At 40.0% G+C, this 14,076-nt stretch overlaps 1 pseudogene; it reads left to right on the top strand.

Annotated features, from left to right (window-relative positions):
* Positions 1-9,767: 9,767 nt before the first annotated feature.
* Positions 9,768-13,673, top strand: LOC122755280 (annotated as a pseudogene).
* The last annotated feature ends 403 nt before the right edge of the window (positions 13,674-14,076 follow it).

Genomic DNA, 14,076 nt, shown 5'->3' with positions numbered 1-14,076 from the left:
GAGGTGAGTAAGTTTCACAAATGGGGATTGTTGCTGTTTTGTCTCACTTAAAATAGATATAAAAAAACCTTAAGACTTTGTACTGTATTTTTTGGTTTATTCCCCTGTTGGAAGTCTTTGATTACAAATCCTGGAATTTCCTGTGGATGCAAACTTAACTGTGTTTGGGGTGCATCTCAGGCTACTAAAATGTCTTTGAGGTCCACTTATTGATGATGACAACTGTGGTCTAGTGGAAAGTGAGTGAACCTCGGTTCAAATCCTTCCTCTGATACAACCTGTGTGACCTTAGATAAATAAAGTCCCTGAACTTTTCTCGGCCTCAATTTCCTCATTTCTAAAAGGGGGTTTGACTAGATAACTTAGGAAGTCCCTTTCAGCTCTTTATCTGTGGTCCTATTAAACATAATATACTTATTATAAATCATTGTGCAGTAATTTTCTTTTTATTTAAAAATTGCCAACATACATGGTATCCTAGGCTTCCTTTAAAATATTTAAACACCAAACCTGACACAATCTTTTTTTTGAGGGGGGCAGGGTACTGAGGGTTAAGCGACATACCCAAAGTCACATAGCTAGTGTCCAGTGTCTGAGGCTGAGTTTGAACTCGGGTCCTCCTGAATCCATGGCCGGTGCTTTATCCACTGTGCCACCTAGTTGCCACCCCCCCAACCCAATCTTTTTAAAGAAATGGGTAGCACGTTCTTCAACTGTTAGTAAAAAAAATTTCTCCTTGGTATTGATTGGCAATCTCATGAGTCACCTTAAGAATGTGAAGCTTGTTAGAGCACTTTGACATGAATGATATTGTTTGTATTTTAAAGCATTTCATCAGAGTTGATGCTTCTCTCCCTTCTCCCCATGTAGATTAAACACTGACTCTCTGTCTAACCTTGGACACACTATTCATCCTCTCTTGGGCCTTAGTTTTTTCATCTACAAGTGGCTTGAACCAGATTTGTAAGGTCCTATCCAGCTTAACATTCCATGTTTCCATATTCAAGCTCAGCTCCTTTAACTAGGTGCAAATTTGTTGTTAGGCCATATTTTTCAGGCAATTATGTGAACACGGTTAAATAACCGTATCCCATAAGTCAATATATTTAGCTATGGAGGGATGTTTAGTAGCTAACTTCCGGCAAGCCTCTTGGGATATTGAAGGGCCCCTACTGAGGCTTTTTTTTTTCCCCAAGTTAAGGTGGCTGATTAGTAACTTCTGCCTGCCCCTAAAACTTCGAATCCTGGATTTTCAGAGCACTGGGAATTGAATTCTGGCCCTGTTACTTACCTGGGTTATCTCTGGAAAATCATTCTGAAGTGTATCAAAGATAGAAGGAGCTAGGGATGTGGAAAGAGTGTTGTATTTGGAATCAGAAGACTTGGGTTTGAATCATGTCTTTTCTGCTAAGATTATAATTTTGGGCAAGTCACTTAGTGATTTCTGGCAAGCATGGTGGTGTGCAAGGTTCTAACCAAGTCTAAGTCCTCTGAAAAACTACCTGAGCAAAGATAAAAAAAGGATAAGATTAAGAAAAGATTCAATAAAACAAAGGAGAAACACCAAGAATCTTCATCCAATTCAGATCTGTACAGAAAATTGGTCAGTGGGCTGCAGAGTTCTCTCCTAGGCCTTCCAGGGGATCCAAAGCTAGCAGGGTCTTAAGTGCTATCCTACAGGAGCCACAGCAGAAAGCAAAGCCAGTTCCCACTAGGTGATTGCATAAGGAGTTGGACAAGCTGATGCATCTGGGCAGCATCCACCTTGGTTACCTCCAAGAGGCCTGAAGTGACCCTTGACCAGAGGTGGTTAGTGACAGCCTGAAGGACAGAGTCAATGCCCAGTAGGTGATTGCACAAGAAGAAAATGGAGGTGGGCTAAGACTTACATTGAGCCAGCAAGAGGTGGAAGTGGAAGCCTGTGATTGAGGCAGAAAGTGGATCCTGGTCCAACAGCCCTATCCTAGGCCAGGACCATGGAAGAGGACTGGGAAAAGGACCAGGACTTAGTAGCCCAACCAGACAGATGTGGCCGTGACACAAAGTCCAAATCCAAGAATTAAGACTGGAGATATTAGAAGAAAACAAATGCAAAGAACAAACACTGGAGATTAAGAGAAACCCAAGAAGTAAATTCAGAAGAACAAAGTGACTCCATGGTATGTAAAAGAGTTTCAGAAGAAAAAAATGGATTGACTTTTTTTTAAGTAACTTTTTTTGTTGTTAATCTATCCCTCCCATTTCCCCTTCCCCAACATTGAGCAAACTAATTTTTTTTAAAGCCCTTTATTGTAAAGCAAATTCCTCAGTAAATATCTACATAGTTCAGTAAAACACATTTCTATGTTAGACTTGTCCAAAAATGTGTATCTCTTTCTGCATTTTATGTTAATCACATCTGTCAGGAGGTGAGTGGCATGTTTCATATTCATTATTTTGGACTTAGACTTTCTCAGTGCATTGACCAGAATTTGTCTTTCCAAATTTTTTTATGGTGTTACAACTATATAAATTGTTCTACTTCAGTACACTTTGCTCTGCATTGATTTTCTAGTTTCCTCCGAAATTGTCCATTTCATCATTTTTTTTTTAAGTGGGGCAATTGGAGTTAAGTGACTTGCCCAGGGTCACACAGCTAGTAAGTGTTAAGTGTCTGAGGCCGGATTTGAACTCAGGTCCTCCTGACTCCAGGGCCGGTGCTCTATCCACTGCGCCACCTAGCTGCCCCCATTTCATCATTTCTTATGGCACAATATTGTATTGTATTAATACACCATATTTGTTTAGCCAATTCCCCAATAGGAGGATACCCCCTTAGTTTCCAATTTTTTGGGTTCTGTGATAAAAGCTGCTATAAATATGTTTGTATGTATATTTTCTTTCTTTAATTACTTTGGGGGTATTGTCCTAGTAGCTCAAAGAGTATGCACAGTTTGCTGATGTTCTGGGAATAGTTCCAAATTGCTTTCCAGAATGGGTGTACCAATTCATATCTCCATTGGCAGTGCACTCCAGCATACATGTTTTCACACATTCCTTTCAATATTTGTCTTTTTCTTCTTTTGTAATCTTCATCAGGTATGAGGTGGAATTGCAAAGTGACTTTACTTTGCATTTCGCTAATTATTAGTAATTTAGAACATTTTTTTCATATGAGTGTTGATAGCTTGTATTTCTTCTTTTGAAAAGACTCTCCAAAGAGTTAATGGGCCAAATTGAACAAAGATAAAAGAAGAAATTAGAGCTCTTGGGGAACAGAAATGGGCAGCTTAGAACAGAAGGTGGAAAATCTTACTCAAGTAGTAGCCACTGAAAAATAGAATTGAACAAATAGAACTTGAAAATCCCTTATGACAAGAAATATTGGAATAAAGTATAAAAATAAAAATGTGTAAATACTCTATCAAAAACAACTCACCTGGAAAATAAGACCAAATAAGATCATTATCATTGAACTTTCTGAAAACATGACCCAACAAAAAACTGATGTTCCATGATTCCAAAAATTATAAATGGGGGCAGCTAGGTGCTGCAGTGGATAAAGCACTGGCCCTGGATTCAGGAAGATCTGAGTTAGAAAACGGCCTCAGACACAACACTTGACTAGCTGTGTGATCCTGACCAAGTCATTTAACCCTCATTTCCCTGCCCTCTGCCACAATTATAAATGAAAACTTCCCAGAACTATGACGAGGAAAAAAATGAAAATGGATTCTTCTGATTGACTCAAAAAGAAAGTCAAGTTAAAAATATTCAGGCAGTATTCAGAGCTTGCAGAAAAAAAATTACTGCAAGCATCCAGAAAGAGTTAAAGTATCAAAATTACACAACACTGTGCTGCAACTATGATAAAAGAAAGAAAAGCTTGCAATATTATTTATTTATTTTTGGTGAGGCAGTTGGGGTTAAGTGACTTGCCCAGGGTCACACAGCTAGTAAGTGTCAAGTGTCTGAGGCTGGATTTGAACTCAGGTCCTCTTGAATCCAGGGCCAATGCTCTATCCACTGCACCACCTAGCTGCCCCTGCAATATTTTTTTAACAAAAACAAGAGAAGCATTTTGCAATTGAGGATAACTTATTGTATAAATTGAATACTTCTACTGGGGGAAAAATCAATCTTTAATAGAATTGAGGACTTATAAACATTCTTTGTGGGTCTTGTAAGCATTCCTAATAAAAAGTTCAAGGCTAGGTAGAACTTTCAAAATGCAAACATCAGAGAGAAATCTAGACATATAAATATGTTTGAATAATCATTAGGGGCTAAATGATGGTCAAGTGCTTACTTTTTTTGGGGGGGGAGTGCTTACTTTCTAATGGGAGAGAAGTGATGTGTTCCTTCAGAATTCCACCCTCTTCAAAGGTCATAGAGAAGGAGACACAGAAATTTAGGGTCTCCAATGAATTCAAGAAAGTGAGGATGACAACCATGATCTAAGGGTAGGCAGCAGTTAAAAAAGGGTTGAAAGAGATAAGCAGGAAACCTATGTTATGCTTAAGAACATTATAGATGATGAAATAATAAGATATGTGCATGTGCAACAAGGGACATTTTATTACCCAATTATTTAGTCCGACCTGTTCATTTTGTACAGGCCTGCCTGCTGTTCCTCTGATATTCTTTGTCTCTGTCACACACACCCATACCCCCATATATGTTTGCCACTTCATCTCTCTGCCCTTTTGCTATAGTTGTGTTTAATATATACAGTACTTACAAATGTACTTCTTGTTACCTCTTTGGAATATAAGATTCTGAAGGTAAGGGCTTTTTTTTTTTTTTAAACTTTCTTTTTGCCAGTATCTATAGTAAGTGCTTGGTGACTGACTGATATTAATAAGAATACCTGGTATTGCTGAGACATTCTATAAGAAATACTGGGTCACAAAGGGCAGTCAATCTGTGCATACCCTTAGACCCAGCAGTACTAAGATCCCAAAGAGATCTTAAAAAAGGGAAAAGGACCCACATGTACAAAAATATTTAAAGCAGCTCTTTTTGTGGTGGCAAGTATTTGGAAATTGAAGGGATGTTAATAAATTGGGGAATGGCTGAACAAGTTGTGATATGTGAATGTCGTGGAATACTATTGTGATGCAAGAAATGATGAGCAGGCAGATTTCAGAAAAACCTGATGAACTGATGCTGAGTGAAGTGAGCAGAACCAAGAGAACGTTGCATACAGTAACAGCAACATTGTTTGATCATCAACTATGATAGACTTAGCTCTTCTCAGCAATACAATGATCCAAGAAAATCCCCAAAGACTCATGATGGAATATGCAGTCCACATCTAGAGAATGCACCTCGGAGTCTGAATTGTGTTATTTTAGTTATTTGGGGACCAGGCATGGTTGCCAAATAGTTTTGTTTAAATTATGTGGTAGCTAGATTGTTTTTTGTGGTTTGGACCCTAATGTTTTGCTAAATTACTGGGGGCTAAGCTGGGTTTTCTAAAATATTACTAAATTATTTATTGCTACTTATATAATAATTGCACCCATTTTGGCAGTAATCATTTATTATTAATATTAAATATTAGAAGAATATTGACCTTAACACAAGTCAAAACCCCCCCAGTGCCATATTTCTGAGAGAGAGCACGTCCTAACAGCCTACCCTGTCCTAAGAAGGGAGTGTGTTCTTGACTTTTATCCTCTTTTGATAGAGGTATGTTGCCATACACTGATCAAAACTAATTGGTTAGCTTCAGTTCCATTAGTTGCTGTGACTTGAGGGTGGTTCATATCAAAATGAGCTATACTGTGATGACATCAGGGTCTAATGGGAGAGACCCCCTCAGGGACAAAGGCATATAAAGATAGGTGTGGTTTAATCCCTTCAGTTCTCTGAGATAGTCACAGCTTCTGTCTCCATTTCTATTGTACTCCCTGCACAGGATTAGAACTCTCTACTAAAAATTGACCTTTCTAAAGTTGGGGGGAGGTGGGGAGAGAAACCAGACTAGAACTGGGTCCCTGGGTTCCCCTGAGAAATCCATTATTAGTAATTATTTTATCAAAGAATGAAGATCAAAGTGTACTATTTTCACTTTTTTTTCCTCATGGATTTTCCCTTTTGTTCTATCTCGTCTTTCATAACAAGGCTAATGTGTAAATGTGTTTAATATGATTGTATATGTATAACCTATATCAGATCGCTTGCTGTCTTGGGGAGGGGGGAAGGAGAAAAATTTGGAACTCAAAATCTTATTTAAAAAATGAATGTAGAAAATTGTCTACATGTGATTGGAAAAAATGAGATACTATTTACAGAAGGGAAGGGAGGAAGGAAGGAAAGAAAGAAGAAAGAAAAAGAGAAGAAAGAAAGAAATACTGGGTGACACAACCCCGTTAGGCAGAGTTAGGCAAATATTATTATGAGGAAAAGTTCAGTGATTAAGAGTTTGTCCATAGTCAGTGAGCCAACACTTAGTGGAAGGGCTTGACAACTCTCTGTCCTCTGATTCCAAATCCATTGTTCTTTCCGCTACATAATACCTACTTCCTTCCCCACCATTTTGTATTCAGTTTATGGTTTTTGCCTAGACTATGTATGTTGGAAAAAAAGCGCTGTAGAATGTAAAATTCGAACACACAACAGTACACCTAAAAACAAGATGAATAAAAATCTGTTTAAAGAAGCACTGGACATTTCAGGCCTTTTTAGTGTCTAAGGTTAAAAAAAAAGTTATATAATTCTCACTGGATTTAGCATTAAAGAAGCTGGGCTTGTGGGTAAGTTGAATGGATATTACAATCAACTATAGTTTTTTAAAAATGAGAGAAATATTCAATAAGCAAACAATAAGTGCCCATTACTTAACAAGAATGACAGCTCATATTTATGTGTGCAGGCACCCTATATGATGTAAACCTTCTAGAGTCTGGAAGAGAGAGAGTCACACCTCTCCCTCTGGTGCTGAGGTGCTGCTTGCATACAGGTATGTAGTAAAGGTTACAATTGGGACTCACTAGATTATGTCTGCTCCCAAAAGTGGGGAATATACCTCAATAAAGGTACATTACTAGTTAATGCTGAATCATCACTGTGTATATGCAAAATGTAAATAATATTTGTAATGTGCTATGTAAACTTTAAAGCACACATAAATGCTAGTTATATTATTGTTTGCAGGTTGGCAACATCTGATGCTATTTTTTTTTTTGCAGAGCAATGGGGGTTTAGTGACTTGCCCAGGGTCACACAGCTAGTAAGTGTCAAGGGTCTGAGTCCGGATTTGAACTCAGGTACTCCTGAATCCAGGGCCAGCACTTTATCCACTGCGCCACCTAGCTGCCCTGATCTGATGCTATTTGAAGGAAACCTTTTGAAGTTGTAACCTGTCCCATCATATACTTCTCCTTCTCATCACTCCCACCATCATAGTTGAACTTTGTTCTAAGATGTTAGGGACCTGAATTCATGTGTTCTTCTGGATTTTGTACCATATTATGGATGGATTAGTGGTTGTCCTTTTATACCTATATATCTCTGTTGTGTAATTTAAAATTCTAAATGTGGGTTCTAATCTGTCCCCCCAGTTTTGGGGGGAAACTGACTAAATCACTGATAAACGAGTTTAGTTTTTTGTTTTGTTTTGTTTTTGTTTTGTGGGGCAATGGGGGTTAAGTGACCTGCCCAGGGTCACACAGCTAGTAAGTGTTAGTGTCTGAGGCTGGATTTGAACTCAGGTCTTCTTGACTCCAGGGCTGGTGCTCTATCCACTGCGCTACCTAGCTGCCCCCGAGTTTAGGTTTTTTAAGGGTTTATTGAAAAATAGTAAAAGAAAGATAGAGAACAGGTTTCTTATAACCTAGCAATCCTAACCTTCCTAAACCTCCCATTTCTGAAGTCCTCTGCCACCACGCCAATCTCTCACACCAAAAGATAACTCTCTCTCCAGAGTCCGCTTCCTTCTTCATGTTCTTCTCCCAGAAATGGGAGGTTCTTCAAGCTGATTGGCTAACATCATTCAAATTCATTGGTTCACCCGACCGAAGGTGGTCTTGATGTAAAGTTCAACATTTTTTGCTTCTGAGAACAATACCCTTTTAAGTACCAGCCAGATGTGCTTACAATCTAGTATGCCAGTCAGCAGTCAATTCAGTCAATTGCTCTTCCCCAGTTCAATCAGTTTAGATCAATCTCCAGGTGGGCCCCTGAGTATCTGCTAAATCTACCACATTCCATTATCTTGACACACTGTATTCTCTCTCTCTCTCTTTCTCTCTCTCTCTCTCTCTCTCTGTCTTCCTCTCCTCTCCTCTCCTCCCCTCTCCTCCCCTCCCCTCCCCTCCCCTCCCCCCCTCCCCCTCTCTCTCTTCTTTGAAGGCAGCATTTTCAGGCAAGGTTTGAAAGTTTGTAGGCTTCCATGTCATTTGAAATCCACTTCCCAAGCCCATACAGCATCAGTAGGCATTCAAACTTCAGGGAAGTATATTACATGCAGTGGTAGAAAGTATATAACAGTGCATTGCTTAGAAGTGTTTTGTCACCCACCATCTCATCTAATTACAAAATGAGATAATGTGTCAAACCTTAAGGGGCAAAAATCTTTTATTATTATTTCTTAATGGTCCTGGAGTTTCAAATTCTTGAACCACCTGTCAAATTGTTGAAGCTGCCCACCCCTTTTACTAGAACAATCTTGTTTCAGCCACTGATCTAGAAGATTTTGTTTTCTTAATTCTCAAACAGGATCCTCCTGCCTTAGGCTTATCTTTTTTTAATTTTTTTTTTTTTAGTGAGGCAATTGGGGTCAAGTGACTTGCCCAGGGTCACACAGCTAGTAAGTGTCAAGTGTCTGAAGCCGGATTTGAACTCAGGTACTCGTGACTCCAGGGCCAGTGCTCTATCCACTATGCCATCTAGCTGCCCCATAGCTTATCTTTTATAATTCTTCTGAGTAAAAAAAAAATCAGTAATTGCTGCATTGTCATACCTTTTCGGCTTACAAACAGGCCACTATCCCCAAGTTACTACATCTATCACTATAAAATATGTCAAAAGGGAAAGTTGAAATGGGGCAGTTTTTGATACCTTCATACCTTTTTTTTTTTTTTTTGGTGAGGCAGTTGGGGTTAAGTGACTTGCCCAGGGTCACACAGCTAGTAAGTGTTAAGTGTCTGAGGCCGGATTTGAACTTAGGTACTCCTGACTCCAGGTCCAGCACTCTATCCACTGCGCCACCTAGCTGCCCCCACCCTCATACCTTTTTACATACAAGGGCTTATTGTCTCTTGTTTTCCAAAACTCTTTTCAGTTTGCCAGTTAAGGCTGACATGAACCTTTAATGACTTCTCAAGTTGTAGGAATGATTGAGACCCTTAATTCAACAACTACTTATTGATCACCTTTGTACAAAATAATCTTTAGAGGCCTACTCCAGCGTCTCAATGGAGGTTGGTGGTAGTGGTTTTGCTAGTGGGAGATTTGAATTAATACATACATACACACACATATACACCACACACACTTATACATACATATATACATACATACATTCCTTACAGTGTACAGAACATTGGGCTTATGCCCAATAATAGGGTAGAGAACATACAAGATTTTACATAAAATCTCTGCCTTTTTGGAGTTTCTATCTAATAGAGGGTTATGATATACCCAGGTACATAAGAGAAAGGCAAAAGAAAGTATTGTTTTTGGTCTAAGGGAGCACATTGTTATGTATAGGTAATCACTGAAAGCAAGTGATCCACTTTGGTTTATGTAGCAAACATAAGACTCGTTACAAGCCTGGAAAAATGGGCTGGTGCCAGACTGTGGAGAGCTTGACTGATGAGTGTGGATTTCATTTCATGGGCAGTGGGGAGCCAGAAGAGTGAGATGATCAGATCTTTGCTTAAAGATCACAGAGCTTCATCAAGAATAAATTGGGGGGGGGGCAGCTAGGGGACGCAGTGGATAAAGCACTGGCCCTGGATTCAGGAGTACCTGAGTTCAAATCTGGCCTCAGACACTTGACACTTACTAGCTATGTGACCCTGGGCAAGTCACTTAACCCTCATTGCCTCGCCAAAATAAAAAAAGAGTTCCCCTAGGGGGAAAGACTGTGTACACACAGACTTAATTCCTCTCTTTCTCCAGGCATAGGTGTGCTTTTCTTGCACTCTGGTCTGCCCTTTGAAGAAATGAAGGTAAAGAGAAATCCAAAAAAGGGGACAAAAACAGTCTTAATCTGTAGTATGACAGTACAAAAGTGGTGACCTGCTACAAATCTATTCTCCTAAGTTCTTGCTATCCATTTTAGGGATGGCCCCAATCATAGGAAACTAGTCAAAACTTCAGTAATGGAAATCAATCAGGAGTTGTCAGTTGTCCCCACTGTCCTCTTCATAAAGTTCCATGGTGTGTGTCCAAACTTTGTAGGAGAGGTGCACTGAAATTGGGATGTGGAGTGGGGATGAAAATCACTTTCATCAAATTTCTGTTATACATACTATTGCTCTGAATATCTTTGAACTGAGACTTTTGTGTGTATTTTTTAATGATTCATTCAAGGTGTATTCCTAGTAATAGAATTATAGGAATAATGGAATTATCCCTTGTCTTCCCACAATGGATAGAACACTGGACCTAAAGTCAGGAGGACCTGGGTCCACATTTGGCCTCAAATCTTAGCCATGTGACTCTAGGCAAGTCACTTCATGTTTCTCTGACTCAGTTTCCTCATCTGTAAAATGTGGATAACAGTAGTATTTGCCTTGCCAGGGATGTTGTGAGGAACAAATGAGACAAGAAACAAACTTTAAAACGTTGTATAAGTTCTCTTTTCCTTTCAATAGAAGTGACAGTTGGAAACCATTCTGGTTTTAGGTATAACATTAGATGACATTGAGATAGAGTTTTAAGGTTAATAAGTCATTGTAATGTATTATTTAATTTGTGCCTCATGGGGATTTTGAGGTTGGGACCAAGGTAGTATTATCCCCATTTTACAGTTGATGAGACCTAGACTTAAAAGGGTTAAGTGATCTTGACCCATGGTCACATAGTAATTGTCAGAGGTAGAATTTGAATCCATTGCTGGGCGCTTGCCATATTGGTGCATGATCAGGGTGAGCCTAGAACTCCTAGTTCAGGTGGTCCACCAAGTCTCAGTCTTTCTTTCTGGACAAAGAGATTATAGGCATGTCCCATCATTCCTGGTCTGAGAAAGGAGTATCACAGAGAAGTCCAATTGCTGCTTTATTTGCCTACTTACCCATTCTCCAGAGCCTCTAAGCTAGAATACAGAGTCCTCCAGCAGGCATGTAAAGCCCTTTGCAAACTTACTCTGCCTTACCTCTCAAGGCTTCTTACGTGTTACTCTGCCTCACACTCCACATTCCATTCAAAACGGGCTTCTCTCTGTTCCGAGTAGACAATATTCTCTCACTTGATGCTTTGCCTTTGTAGAGGCTGCCTCCCGTAGCAGGAGGACACTCATTCTTCCTCTATCTCTTGGAAGCCCTGGTTCCCTTTGAAGCTCAGCCCAAGTGACACCTCCTATACAAGAATCTTCCCATTTGCTAGTGTTCCTCCTGCCTCCCATGAAACTACTTTGTAGTTGTTTTGTATTTATTTTTCTGTGTACATGTTCTTCCTCTCTCCCTCCACCCCACCCCCAGTAGAATGGGAGCCCCTCATAGGGAGGGAGGGTCACATTTTATCATTTTTGTTTTTGTAACTCCCACCTAATCTCCCACCTAATTGATTTCCCACCTAATCTCCCAACTAATACTAAATAATGGGTGGAGTTGAGGGGCTTTCAGTCCTTGGTGTTATCTAGTCTGTGAAAGACCCACTAGACCCGCTGTGGCAGACAGAGACCTGGAGGCCCTGTGGAAGCAGAGGCTGGCCAAACTGCAGGCGAAGCTCTGGGGATTCTTTTTGTGACCCAGCATAACAGGAGGCAAAACACAGGGAAGCAGAGATGAGAAACAATATTTTAGCTCAAGTTCTGGACCAGTCAGTGTTATGGCACAATTGACACAGAAAATACTCAGCTAGGTACTCGAGGTGGAGAGAGAGAGAGTTTATTACATGCGGGCCCAAGGCGGGATCAGACCTCCAACAATAGGCCTCGAGTCTTGTAGCCCACCTGGTTATATAAAAAAAGAGTAGGCATGGTAGAGTGGTATAGTCATCATTATAGGACAGCAAGATACATACAAGTGTATCAAACAAGGATGAGGTCAGTGATTACCTTACAAAGGACAAAGGAGAGACAGGCCTGCAGCTGCAGCTGGGACACAGGCCAGGGCCTGTTTGAGACAAAGTCAGAGGCTACTTGTGATTTTCCACATCATTAGCTCGGGCCAGGCTGAGTAATTTAGTACTTATGTAAAGCCAGAAAAGGCTGAAGCAGTAGAGAATTACCTCACACAGATGTCGAGATATGGACAGCAAGGAGGGATAGAAATTCTTGAAAAAGTAAGTCAGCAGACAGAAAAGAAAACAGTTAAGTTCAACAGAAGAAAAGTAATGGATTCTGATGAAGATGATGAATATTGAAATCTAATGTTTAAAGACTCATAAACTAATTGAAAAATTTCTAGGAAAAGATAATAGTAGGCAAAAGTGAAGATCTGATTAAATGATAACTGCTTTCTGTATACATTTTCTTTTTTTTTTGGTAAGGCAATTGGGGTCAAGTGACTTGCCCAGGGTCACACAGCTAGTGTCAAGTGTCTGAGGCCGGATTTGAACTCAGGTCCTCCTGAATCCAGGGCCGGTGCTTTATCCACTGTGCCACCTAGCTGCCCCCCTTTCTGTATACATTTTGAGAAAGTGGTGTGAATAAAAATGATTTGTTTATATAAAATAAAAAAAACTAAATGATGAAGATGTAGATAGCAAGTAGGCATTTAATAAATGACAATTGAATTAAATTCCTAGGTCCTCTTTACCATCTTTAGCTATTTACCATAATCCTTCTGCTCCTCATTTTTGCCAGTTTGAAAGTTCCCTGTGGTTTCAAGAATCCATTTCAGGTGGTTGTAATTTGTGTGTGTGTGTGTGTGTGTGTGTGTGTGTGTGTGTTTTTACATATATGCATATATGTCTGTCTGTCTGTCTATCTTTCCTGGGCTTAGTCCCTATCTAGCTCCTGCTGATTGGATAACTGAAATGATGAAATGACTAAGATAACCCCCAGTCAAAATACTGGGTCTCCTTTAAAGGCTAATGGGAGCTATAAGATGAAATCATTCTTAATCACTTCAGGAATGTAGTCTTTCAGAAGGCAATCCTTTCAACAAGCATTTATCCATCAGCCTACTGAAGCTAAAGTGAGTGGGTCGTCTTGTTGGCTTGTTGTAGAAGAGTGGGTTCAGGTGAGTATCCATCAGTTCCTCATTGTTTTCTCCCAGAGCACACTCAGTGGATCAAAGACAATAAGTAGGTGGTAGGTACTTTGGGTGGAAGGAGAGACACACAGGATGGGAGAAGCAGACACGCTTACATTCCAAAGGTGGGGGCCAGAGGAAAACGGAGTACCGTTCCTCTTTGCTTTGGCCTTTCACCTTAAGCTTCTAACTCTACTGCACTGGCACCAAGTGGTTACATTTGTGCCCCCAACACTTGGCATGGTTGCTGGCAGGTTTGTAGGCATTTATTCAATGTTTGCTGTTGAACATAAAAAGTAATTGATTTTAAAAACTTTATGTTGTTGTTAAGTTGTGTTTGACTCTGTGACCTCATTGGGGATTTTCTTGGCAAAGATGCTGGAGTGGTTGGCCATTCCTTCTTCAGGTCATTTTATAGATGAGCAACAGAGGCAAACAGGGTTAAGTGATTTGCCTACGGTCAAAGAGCTCTGAGGTGTCTGAGACCAGATTTGAACTCATGAAGATAAGTCTTCTCTATTTCAACCCCAGTGCTCTATCCATTGTACCACCTACCTATCCTAAAAACAAAAACAAAAACGCCATGTTTTACAGCCCTTCAAATGTCTAGCATTTTGCTTTTTGAAATTAAGAGTTGTGGGGGCAGCTAGGTGGTGCAGTGGATAAAGCACCGGGCTGGATTAAGAAGGACCTGAGTTCAAGTCTGGCCTCAGACACTTGAGAC

The sequence above is a fragment of the Dromiciops gliroides genome, chromosome 4, assembly GCF_019393635.1.
Source record: "Dromiciops gliroides isolate mDroGli1 chromosome 4, mDroGli1.pri, whole genome shotgun sequence".
Lineage (NCBI taxonomy): Eukaryota > Metazoa > Chordata > Mammalia > Microbiotheria > Microbiotheriidae > Dromiciops > Dromiciops gliroides.
Note: the sequence above shows the minus strand (reverse complement) of the source record. Positions and strands in the feature narration are given on the sequence as shown.